Here is a 12,880-nt window from a genome sequence, read left to right on the forward strand (position 1 = left end):
TCGTGTTCTATCTCTTGCAGGAGAGCTTTGGCCCTTGCCTTTCGTCTTTCCAGGTTGTGGACTGGGTGCATATTTCTGGGGAAAGGAGTCGTCTTGATTATCTCTCTTATGCTATCTGTTAGTTCTACTGTGCCTTCACCTGAAATTTTGGATTCGGTTGGGCACCATCCTACCTCTTCTAGTATTGCTCTACCTGGCCTTGTTCCAGAGAGCCTCTCTCTGTGGGCAATTTGCTGAGCTTCAATTATCTCGTCTATTGTGTTGTGGAGCCCCAGTGTCATTAATTTGTTATCCGGGGTGTTAATCGGTAGCCCCACTGTTGTTTTGACAAGCCTTTTAATTAATCTGTTCAACTTGTTTAGCTCTGTCTGTGTCCAAATGAGCATCCCAGCTACATATGAGAAGTGGCACAAGGCGAAAGCGTGGACCAGTCTCATGGCGCTCTCCTCTCCCAGCCCTCTTTGTCTGTTAGTGATTCTCCTTAGCAGTCTTATTACCTCCACAGTCTTGCTTGTGATGTGTCGTATTGTTCTTCCATTTGCCCCATTTGCCTCCAGGAATAACCCTAAGACTCTTATGGATTCTACTTGCTTAATAGATTTGCCTGCCTTCGTGGTTAGTACTAACCGGGGTTCTTCTTCGGGAACGTATCCCCTCGGTTTTCTACCCCTTCTTCTGTTCTTGAGTACAAGGAGTTCAGACTTACTAGCAGAGCATTTGAGTCCCATGTCTTCTAAAATAGACTCTACCTCATAAATGCTCTTCTGAAGTCTGCTTTCCGCATGTCCCATACTTCCTTCAGCGGTCCATATCGTCACATCGTCTGCATAAATGGTAAAGTGAATGCCCTCTATCCTTTTTAGTCCCTTTGCCACTTTTGACATGGCCAGGTTGAAAAGCATAGGTGACAAGACCGACCCTTGTGGCGTCCCTCTGTCACCGAGATCCATCTTCTTTGATATAATATCCCCGAATCTAAGATGAGTTGAACGATTGCCAAGAAAGGCTTTAATCACTTCATAGAGTTTTCTCCCCAATCCCAGTTCGGAAATCACTTCAAGTATTGCTCTATGCTTAATTCTGTCAAAAGCTTTTTCGACATCCAACCCCAAGAGAGCTCGAGTGTTTGTTGGTTTAGCCAATAGCAGTTGATGTTTGATTAACAACATGGCATCTTGTGTGGACAAGCCTGATCTGAAACCAATCAGATTGTACGGTAGGATGTCATTGTCCTCCACATATTTCGTTAGCCTGTTCAATATGACATGCTCCATTGTCTTCCCTAGACATGATGTTAAAGAAATTGGCCTCAGATTATCCAAGTTGAGTTGCTTGCCCGGCTTTGGTATTAAGATAGTACTGGCCGTCCTCCATTCTTCTGGATATACCCCATCTTTCCATAGGTCATTAATGTATGTGGTCAGATATTTTATTGATTCGTCGTCCAAATTCTTAAGCAATCTGTTAGAGATTCCATCCGGGCCAGCTGCTGACCTACTATTCAGATCATACAGTGCCGTGCGTACCTCACTTTCGGTAAATTCCTGATCCATATATTTGCATTCTAACCCTAAGTAATCGGGATAACTCGCATCCTGATCTTTCCTGAGAGGCAAGTATTTAGTAGCCAGTCGCTCCATTATGCTCTCTGCGCTTGCAGTCTGACTTTCCTGGTGTACCAGTTTCGCCACTGCCGTGCGTCTATTCGATTTAGTGCCTTTTTCGTTGAGCAGATGCCTGAGCAGACTCCAATTGCCTCCACGTTTTATCCTTCCGTCTACACAATTACAAACCTCATCCCATTTTTGTTTCTGCAAGTATCGTGCGTGTTCCTCTATATTCTTATTGAGCTGAGCAATTCGCTTCCTAAGTCTCCTGTTTAAGCGTTGTGATTTCCATCTTTGTAAAATCGATTGCTTGGCTTCGATCAAATGCGCCAATCTACTATCAATTTGTTCGACCTCTTCCTCTGTCTCTATAGCCTTAGTTGCTGCATTCAAGTCGTCCCTAAGCTGAGCTACCCACTCTTGTAGTCTGATGCGCCCCTTTCTATCTGTGTCTGCTCTGTCTTTTCTGATTTTTCTAAAGTGATCCCAGTCTATGTAAGTGAAATGCTTTACATCCACCCCCGTCGTTTCTACCATTATGTGTAGTATGTAATGGTCGCTTCCTAGGTCAGTGCCAGAGTTTATCCAGTCTGCCCTGGGTAAGTTATAAGTAAAGGATAAGTCCGGGGTAGTGTCCCTACACGTGGAACTGCCACACCTGGTAGGAAAGGCTGGGTCCGTGATAAGAGAAAGGCCTAAATCTGTGGCGAGATGCCAGATTCCATCCCCTTTCTTACTACTCCAGCGGTAACCCCAAGATTGGTGTGGGGCGTTGAAATCCCCTCCTATTATGAGTGGCGCAGTTATGGCTACCCTCATGGTCTTATTAAAGATGGCTCTGAAGCTCTGTCTCATCTCTCTGGGACTGCTATATATGTTGAGGCAGAACAAGCTTTGCGCTTTACCTCTGTGCCGTTTTAGGACCAATTCTATAAATATGTATTCAATTTTACTCGCCCCTAATTTTAGATCGTGCTCTATGTAAGGAATTTTCTTGTCAATTAGGGTGGCAATTCCTCTGCCTGGTTCTTTGCCTTTGCAGACCGAGTTGAAGCCGGACAGCCCGATCTCCTCCGCTAGAGTTTCCTGCAACATTATTAATTTTGGCCTATTTTCAACCGTTTTGATTATCTGTGCTAGTGACGCTCTTTTTTGCTGAAATCCTCTGCAGTTCCACTGCCACACACTAAGTCTATTTCTGTTATCCATTATTATTGTCGTTGCCTCCTGACTTGCTACCCCCTGTCACTGTTCGCTTGACTGTACCACCTGCCGCTCCTGGGGGTGTTCTTGCGCTTTCGGCTTCCAAGGGCATATATTCTTCATCTTCTCCTTGGGCCTCTAGCTTTTTCAACCTTTTCTCGGCTATTAACTTCCACTTCCATGTTTTATCCACCTTAAGGTTAACGCTGTCTACCGTGTCCTTTAGGTCCCTAATCGCATTCCTAATCTCCTCCAGAACCGAGCACATCGATTCTGCCTCCGGAACTACAGCTCTCTTTTTGGGCGCCGGTGTGTCTTCTTCCTGGCTGTTCCTTATACACACCGGCTTAGCTATTGCCACACTGTCGCTTTCTGTCCTCAACCCTTTTTTCATTTCCTGAATCTGCTGCTTAAGTTCTTCATTTGCTTTCTTTAGTGATATAACCTCTCTGATCAGCTGTTCTACTCTGGCATCATTACTCTGTTCCTGCGAGGCTAGCGCATCTGTGACTTTCACAGTACCTTTGACTTTCTCGGCCCAGGTCGCTCCTGGCTCCTTTTTCTTGTTTATCTTCAGCTCCTGCTCCTCGAAGCGCACCTGCGCCTCCCGAGACCTGGAACGGTCTCGGGAGTCATGCAGGCATTACGGAACCAGGGTGTAAACGAGCCGTATGTAAAAATACTGAAAGATATCTATAGCGGCTCCACAGCCACCGTAGTCCTCCATAATGAAAGCAACAAAATCCCAATAAAGAAGGGCGTCAGACAGGGAGATATCTCTCCAATGCTTTCACAGCGTGTTTACAGGAGGTATTCAGAGACATGGATTGGAAAGAATTGGGGATAAGAGTTAACGGAGAATACCTTAGTAACTTGCGATTCGCTGATATTGCCTTGCTTAGTAATTTAGGCGACCAATTGCAATGCATAGTCACTGACCTGGACAGGCAAAGTAGAAGAGTGGGTCTAAAATTTAATCTGCAAAGAACCAATGTTTAACAGTATCGGAAGAGAACAGCAGTTTACGATAGGCAGCGAGACACTGGAAGTGGTAAGGGAATACATCTACTTAGGGCAGGTAGTGACCGCAGGTCCGGATCATGAGACTGAAATAATCAGAATAAAAATGAGTTGGGGTGCGTTTGGCAGGCATTCTCAGATCATGAACAGCAGGTTGCCATTATCCCTCAAGAGGAAAGTGTATAATAGCTGCGTCTTACCAGTACTCACCTACGGGGCAGAAACGTGGAGGCTTACGAAAAGGGTTCTACTCAAATTGAGGACGACGCAACGAGCTATGGAAAGAAGAATGATAGGTGTAACGTTAAGGGATAAGAAAAGAGCAGATTGGGTGAGGGAACAAACGCGAGTTGATGACATCTTAGTTGAAATCAAGAAAAGAAATGGGCATGGGCAGGGCATGTAATGAGGAGGGAGGATAACCGATGGTCATTAAGGGTTACGGACTAGATCCCAAGGGAAGGGAAGCGTAGCAGGGGGCGGCAGAAAGTTAGGTTGGCGGATGAGATTAAGAAGTTTGCAGGGACGGCATGGCCACAATTAGTACATGACCGGGGTTGTTGGAGAAGTATGGGATAGCCTTTGCCCTGCAGAGGGCGTAACCAGGCTGAAGATGATGATGATGATGAACCTGCTCATTATCACAAAGTAGAATGATGTGATCACTAGTGACTCACGTGGCATCACAACGGTTCTCAGCCAACCATGCACTCTCCTAACCTGGCGACATGCATATCAAACGAAATGACTTTTGAAGAGCAACAACCTGCTCATTATCACAAAGTAGAATGAGGTGATCACTAGTGACTCACGTGACGTCACCACGGCTCTCATTCAACCATGCACTCTCCTAACCTGCCGACAAGCATATCAAACGAAACGACTTCTAAAGAGCAACATCTTGCTCATTATCACAAAGTAGAATTAGGTGATCACTAGTGACTCACGTGACGTCACCACGGAACTCACTCAACCGTGCACTCTCCTAACCTGGCGACATGCATAACAAACGAAATGGCTTTTAAAGAGCAACAACCTGCCCATTATCCCAAAGTAGAATGAGGTGATCACTAGTGACCCACGTGACGTCACTACATTCGCACGCGAGCGTCAACTCCCCTTACCTGCCGGCACGTATATCAAAGGTAATGGTTTTCAAAGGGCAGGTAACTGTTTACTATCGCTCGTTAACATGACGTGATCACTAGTGACTTACAATGGGCTGTTCCGAGTAACTCGCTCAAGATATCGTGTTAGAGAAGAGACGCATTGACACGCTCAAACCGTGTTATGATGGTGACTCACATGACGTCCCCATGAAGGCTATTTAGCACGCACTCTTCATTAAGGGATGCAATAATATAAGAAATATTTTTAAAAGGCCAAAATATGCGAATTGAGTCACACCTTTTTCTTACAAAGGAATTGGTCATTATGGAACGGTGGTTCTCATATTGCCAGAAACCTTGTCATGCTACCGACCTCGAAAGGAAATATCCTTGTATAGGCTTACACTTTGATGGTTGCCTCGCGGTAATCAAATATAAGTGGACGATTGACGAATATCTGAATCTCGGATGCGTGGGATTGAGTGCGCCTTCTTTTTTCCTAAAGCTCGAGTGTGGACTGCAAGAAGTACAACCGAAAAAATGGCGTCGTGATGTATTTTATGAGACATCTCACTCGACACGAGATGTACAAAGATACGGTGAGATCTTTTGAACGAAAATATGTAATTTATTCGATGCGGTATTTAATTTCCCAAGATACCAGGGCACTTCCTGAATGGGATTATAGAAACAAACCGAGAACAACTACATGTCTTCCTCTCTAAGCGCAGCCTGAACGAAAGAAAAGTTGTGCCTATCAAATGCAGCGCAATCCACGCCTTGCACAAGTGCCATTGCGTGTTGTGCAGCATTTACAAGCAACGAGCGCCTGTGCTCCTTTTGTGTGACTCCTTGTGGAGTCACCAGCACTGCGTCGCGCCGCTCACTGAGGTACTGTTTAACTTGACATTTAAACTTGGAGAAAACTTCCTCTACGGGATTTAAAAAAGGGCTGTATGGCGGCAGGCGCTTGATGGAATGGTTCGAGCTGACCAGACTTGCCTGTTCTGCGCGATTGTGAGCGGGAGCGTTGTCGAAAATCAAGACAGCCTCTGCATCCGGCTCCTCAAAGTCAACATGGGCGGAAACATCGGCGAGAAAGTCATTGAATACGATCCAATGGACTCTTTCGACAATTCGCCAGTGCAGCACACCTTTTGCCGACATGCAGGCGATGATGTTGATGTTCGCGCCTTTCGTCGAAGTCGTCGTCTGGAGCGCTTCCGTGCCCTTTTTTTGCGCGGCCGAATTTTCTTGAGCACCATATGTTGTAATTCGTTTCGTCGACGTAAAAGCGGCAAACCCGGGGCCCATTGGTTTGTAACCTTTGCGCATACTCTTTTCGCTTCTTCTTCACGTCGCAGCGGTTGCGGTCCACCGGCCTCGCGGTCGCTAATTTGATGGAGTACGTGTGTGCGTCGAGGAGGCGGTCAACAGAACTGGTGCTGATTGTGAGGCCAGGTATTTCTTGTTCAACGGTTCGCTTTATCTGTTTCAGCGTGAACGCTGGGTTCTCGTCGACAGTTATTGTTACGACGGCGACAACATCGGCACCAAACTTTCTGACGGAGCCCCCGTTTTCAGAGACACTTCACGGTCTATCGCTGCAATCGACCTTACAGTTTTTAGATTTATGCCGAGCGTCTCGGCGAGTTGTCTCAAATCTCCGCCGCGCCTTGAGGCATCGACGATTCTTGATCGGTCGACGTCAGACACCTTGTTGTTTTTCCTTCGTGGCTTATTTTGATCCCTGAACGGAGGACCCCGCTTTCGCACGGCGCTCGCCTGTTCGTCTTCAGGAGTCCCACCTTCCATGGCGGTCAGCTCAGGTAAAAATCAAGCACAGCTGTAGCACCGGGAGCACATAACAAAAGGTCAGACCGCCACTATTACAGAAGCGCCGTGAACGCCGTCTGCTGAGTGCTCTGTTTTTGTTTCACCACCATCGCAGGAGAACGGCGTGTGCAGTTTCGCCTGCGGTGACGCAGACGATAACTTGTCTGCTTTAGCTTTTTTGTTCTACTGCTCTATATCATTCAGAAATACTTCCAGTAATGTAATTCTAAAGAGCACAAGCTCTCCTTAGTACTTCCACGATTTCCCTGTCGTCTGCAAGCGCGTTCGACTTTCCGCTTGAAAAGCAGACGATATCGTGTCGTAACCTAGCGGACTCAGCAGACGGCGTTCACGGCGCTTAGTGGCGGTCTGACCTTTTGTTATGTGCTCCCGGTGCTACAGCTGTGCTTGATTTTTACCTGAGCTGACCGCCATGGAAGGTCTCCCACGCATCCGGAGATTCAGATATTCGTCAATCGTCCACTTATATTTGATTACCGCGAGGCAACCATCAAAGTGTAAGCCTATACAAGGATATTTCCTTTCGAGGTCGGTAGCATGACAAGGTTTCTGGCAATATGAGAACCACCGTTCCATAATGACCAATTCCTTTGTAAGAAAAAGATGTGACTCAATTCGCATATTTTGGCCTTTTAAAAATATTTCTTATATTATTGCATCATTTAATGAAGAGTGCGTGCTAAATAGCCTTCATGGGGACGTCATGTGAGTCACCATCATAACACGGTTTGAGCGTGTCAATGCGTCTCTTCTCTAACACGATATCTTGAGCAAGTTACTCGGAACAGCCCATTGTAAGTCACTAGTGCTCACGTCATGTTAATGAGCGATAGTAAGCAGTTACCTGCTCTTTGAAAACCATTACCTTTGATATACGTGCCGGCAGGTAAGGGGAGTTGACGCTCGTGTGCGAATGTAGTCACGTCACGTGAGTCACTAGTGATCACCTCATTCTACTTTGGGATAATGGGCAGGTTGTTGCTCTTTAAAAGCCATTTCGTTTGTTATGCATGTCACCAGGTTAGGAGAGTGCACGGTTGGATGAGAGCCGTGGTGACGTCACGTGAGTCACTAGTGATCACCTAATTCTACTTTGTGATAATGAGCAGGATGTTGCTCTTTAAAAGTCATTTCGTTTGATATGCTTGTCGGCAGGTTAGGAGAGTGCATGGTTGGGTGGGAACCGTGGTGACGTCACGTGAGTCACTAGTGATCACCTCATTCTACTTTGTGATAATGAGCAGGTTGTTGCTCTTAAAGCGCCATTTCGTTTGATATGCATGTCGGCAGGTTAGGAGAGTGCATGGTTGGTTGAGAGCTGTAGTGACGTCAGGTGAGTCACTAGTGATCACCTCGTTCTACATTGTGATAATGAGCAGGTTGTTGCTCTTTAAAAGTCATTTCGTTTGATATGCATGTCGCCAGGTTAGGAGAGTGCATGGTTGGGTGAGAACCGTGGAGACGTCACGTGAGTCACTAGTGATCACCCCATTCGACGTTGTGATAATGAGCAGGTTGTTGCTCTTTAAACGTCATTTCCTTTGATATGCATGTCGGCAGGTTAGAAGAGTGCCCGGTTCGGTGAGAGCCGTAATGACGTCACGTTAGTCACTAGTGATCAGCTCATTTGACTTTGTGATAATGATCAGGGGCCGTATTCTGTAGCGGTTCCTTTGGGAACCGGTTCCTTTCGGCTGTTGCCATTGGTCGGCGCTTCGATGTCGTCATCCCTGGTGGGCGGGACGACAAATTTTGATGACGTCACACAGGTTGCCAATCTTCTGGAAAGGAACCGGTTCCCTGCTAGGAGCGGAACCGCGGAGAAGTGGTTCGTTTGAGAGTCGCGCGCGGGGGCGAGCATGATGTCGAGGGTTGCTAGGGCAACCGCGGCTGCCGGCTAATCTCGCGCCAGCTGACGAGCCGGCACCTAGACGAGACAGAGACGGCAATGGCGGCTCCCTTGGTTGTGCTGCTGGCGAGTGCCGAAAGACAACGACGCGACGAGAGGCAACGACGCGACGCGTTCGGCATGGCCGAAGAAGAGTTTCGAAGGCATTTTAGTCTCTCCAAAGACATAGTGCGACGTCTTTGCGATGAGCTGGAAGGACATCTCGGACCTCAAAGATTGCGTGGTGTCGACACTACGATGAAAGTGCTGTGCGCGCTGCGGTGTTTTGCCAGCGGGAGCTTTCAACAGTGCGTCGGAAATGAAGAAGCGATTGCACTGTCGTAGCCTTCGGTCAGCCGGATCATTACAGCCGTCGCCAAGGTAGAGTGTACAAGCGCGACTAGGACGAGGACGAAGAAAGAAACAGATACACAGACACTGCGCTTCACTTTCAACTATATATTTTATTTTCGCACGCATCGATAAATATATACCGTGCGAGCGGAAACAAACGTGACAGCAAAAAAGAACATTGAGTGGTACATTTCGTTGAACCGGACACGTGTGCAAGGCAAGGGAAAAAAAGGGGAAAAAAACATCTACTACAATTGTCCCGAAGACAAGCCAAGGAATCGTATCTCCTTTTCCGAAAGTAATACCGAAGGTTTGCTTACGCACTTTTGCTGTAATTTTGCTATCTCGTGTGCCTCTACAATCTCCCTCGTCATCCTGCTATGAGCCTTATACAGAACGGAAGTGCTTTCAAACATGGGCTTGCAGGAACAATCTCGGCAGTGAATGCCCAAGTGACCAGAGATTACCTTATTGACATTGTATTGATGCTCCCTTAATCTATCGTTGATGCATCTGCCGGTTTGACCAATATACGTATTTCCGCATGAAAGTGGGATGGCATAGACAACGTTATGAGTACAGGTTACAAATTGTTGGCGATGTTGGGTAGAACATGAGGGCCTTCTGTTATTTTCTGTGTTAACCTGTTTGCATAGCTTCTGTAGACGCTCAGGGGCAGAGAAAACTACGTCTACTCCCGATTTCGCCGCTATTCTTCTGAGATTATGAGAAATGCAATGAATGTATGGCACCACAGCAACTTTCTTTGCTCTAGCATTGGTACTACTTGCATTCGACGCGTTTTCGCATTTTTTGCTTAAGCCCTCCGCGACAGAAGTTAGCATGCGCATCGGGTGACCAGAATCTGCCAGGCGCTTGGCCTGCTCTTTGAGACTGGCTTCCATTTTGTGGTCACATGACTTCGTCAAAGAATTGTTGAAACACGATGTCACTACTGCGCGTTTTAAAAGTTTTGAATGAGCAGAATGGAATGGTAGGACAGGCTTATTGCCTCTCGGCTGATAACTCCAGTATGTCATTTGTGGATAAAAGTATAAACCCAAGTCTAAAAACCTTATGAAATTGCCTATGGGGACTTCATGTGTCAAAGACAAAGGGGACAACACTTTAGTGAATGAGGTTACGGTTTTTGAAACCAGCGAGTCAAAATTGTGTGATTTGTTATTTAGAATGATTAGAAAATCGTCAACGAATCTGAACACTTTCGCGACATCGGTGTCATTTTTTAGACGTTCATCAAGAACCTGGTCACGGTTAGCTAGAAACAAGTCACTTAAGCAGGGAGCAATACATGACCCAATGCATATGCCATCTTTTTGTTTGACAACATTTCCTTCCCAAGTCGCGTAAGTCGAGTTAACATAAAAACGAAGAAGTTCTAAAAATCTGTCGCTAGTTAAACCACAAGCGTTCTGAAAACGAACCGCCCCAAACTTGTCAATGCTATCAGATACACATTGCATCACGTCATTCTGTGGGAGGGAATAGTACAGATCGTTTAAGTCAATAGAAAAAGCGACCATATCTCTGTTTTGACAGTCTTTAAAGAAATCCACTACTTGTTCTGATTTAGTCACCAAAAATGGGTCGTCGATTGGCAGGAGCTTTAAGTGCTTTTGTAAGTAGGTCGCTACATGCTTCTGCCAAGTAGCATTCTCAGACACAATCACTCTGAGGGGACATTCCGGCTTATGCGTTTTTGCAGAAAAAAACAATTCGAGGTCCCCCTTTGTGCTTTTTTCAATAGACCGGGATAAGCCATCGAGTTTGAAGCTTCTGCATAGCTTCTTAGCTTCATTTTGGACTTTCTTAAGTGTTACGTCCTTGTGGACCCTGAAAGTTGACGAAATGGCTTCACGAGCCTTTGAATTATACAGCGTCCTGTTCATCACCACGAAACCACCCTCCTTATCCGCAGGGATGAGCGTGAGCGCATTGTCTTTCAAGAACTTAACAGTCGACTGTTCAAGGGGAACTTCTCGCTAAGGGGACGGGACCGCGTAAGCACATCCACAGCCTCTGATACACACCTTTCCGACTCGGCTTCAGGTACACGCTTTGACACTTGGCGTACCATTGCCAACAGATCGGGAGCAGACTTCTTTGGCTGAGTCGCGAACTTCGGCCCACATTTGAGAACTTGCTGTACCTTGTTTGGCAGTGTCACGTCACCGACGATGTGTACCTGGCTCGTCGATGCTGCAGGTTTCTTCTGTAGTCGCTGTCTCAGGCTTGGAAGAGCATGCAGCCATAGGAATTCCGTAGTGCGGTCGATGATCCGGGAGAATTGTCGCCACGAGTTCCCACTCGTTGTAGGCTCCAGAAGTAGCCGCAAGTTTTCTCTGTATATCCGCACTTGTCGCTGCCATTCCGAGCGCATCAGTTTGCAGATTCGAATCCCGTGGTTGATCGAAGGTTGGCAGCACCCGAATAATGCGAGAATTTCGGGTGGCAGAACCTTGTGTCGGATGCAGAAGCCGAGCATGCGAGCTCTGCAAGTTGCCGAAGCAATCAGTGGGACGATGCGGCACGGTTCAACGAGATGCCACGGAGGAATGCCCGATGTACTAGAAATGAACTTGGTTAAAACACGCTGGCGGGCTAGTTGGTTAGAATCCATGGTAGAGTGTACAAGCGCGACTAGGACGAGGACGAAGAAAGAAACAGATACACAGACACTGCGCTTCACTTTCAACTATATATTTTATTTTCGCACGCATCGATAAATATATACCGTGCGAGCGGAAACAAACGTGACAGCAAAAAAGAACATTGAGTGGTACATTTCGTTGAACCGGACACGTGTGCAAGGCAAGGGAAAAAAAAGGGGAAAAAAACATCTACTACAATTGTCCCGAAGACAAGCCAAGGAATCGTATCTCCTTTTCCGAAAGTGATACCGAAGGTTTGCTTACGCACTTTTGCTGTAATTTTGCTATCTCGTGTGCCTCTACAATCTCCCTCGTCATCCTGCTATGAGCCTTATACAGAACGGAAGTGCTTTCAAACATGGGCTTGCAGGAACAATCTCGGCAGTGAATGCCCAAGTGACTCGAGATTACCTTATTGACATTGTATTGATGCTCCCTTAATCTCTCGTTGATGCATCTGCCGGTTTGACCAATATACGTATTTCCGCATGAAAGTGGGATGGCATAGACAACGTTATGAGTACAGGTTACAAATTGTTGGCGATGTTGGGTAGAACATGAGGGCCTTCTGTTATTTTCTGTGTTAACCTGTTTGCATAGCTTCTGTAGACGCTCAGGGGCAGAGAAAACTACGTCTACTCCCGATTTCGCCGCTATTCTTCTGAGATTATGAGAAATGCAATGAATGTATGGCACCACAGCAACTTTCTTTGCTCTAGCATTGGTACTACTTGCATTCGACGCGTTTTTGCATTTTTTGCTTAAGCCCTCCGCGACAGAAGTTAGCATGCGCATCGGGTAACCAGAATCTGCCAGGCGCTTGGCCTGCTCTTTGAGACTGGCTTCCATTTTGTGGTCACATGACTTCGTCAAAGAATTGTTGAAACACGATGTCACTACTGCGCGTTTTACAAGTTTTGAATGAGCAGAATGGAATGGTAGGACAGGCTTATTGCCTCTCGGCTGAGCCTCTCAGGCTTATGCTGAGCCTCTCAGCTTATGCCTGAGCTGAGCCTCTCAGGCTTATGCCTCTCGGCATAATCTCAGAAGAATAGCGGCGAAATCGGGAGTAGACGTAGCTTTCTCTGCCCCTGAGCGTCTACAGAAGCTATGCAAACAGGTTAACACAGAAAATAACAGAAGGCCCTCATGTTCTACCCAACATCGCCA

At 46.6% G+C, this 12,880-nt stretch overlaps 1 protein-coding gene across 1 annotated transcript in view; it reads right to left on the reverse strand.

Moving 5' to 3' along the window:
* Positions 1–12,880, reverse strand: part of LOC135909884 (uncharacterized) — a 234,741-nt gene that overhangs the window by 35,929 nt on the left and 185,932 nt on the right. The gene's annotated exons all lie outside the window — the stretch shown is intronic.

Source organism: Dermacentor albipictus, unplaced genomic scaffold (assembly GCF_038994185.2).
Source record: "Dermacentor albipictus isolate Rhodes 1998 colony unplaced genomic scaffold, USDA_Dalb.pri_finalv2 scaffold_31, whole genome shotgun sequence".
Lineage (NCBI taxonomy): Eukaryota > Metazoa > Arthropoda > Arachnida > Ixodida > Ixodidae > Dermacentor > Dermacentor albipictus.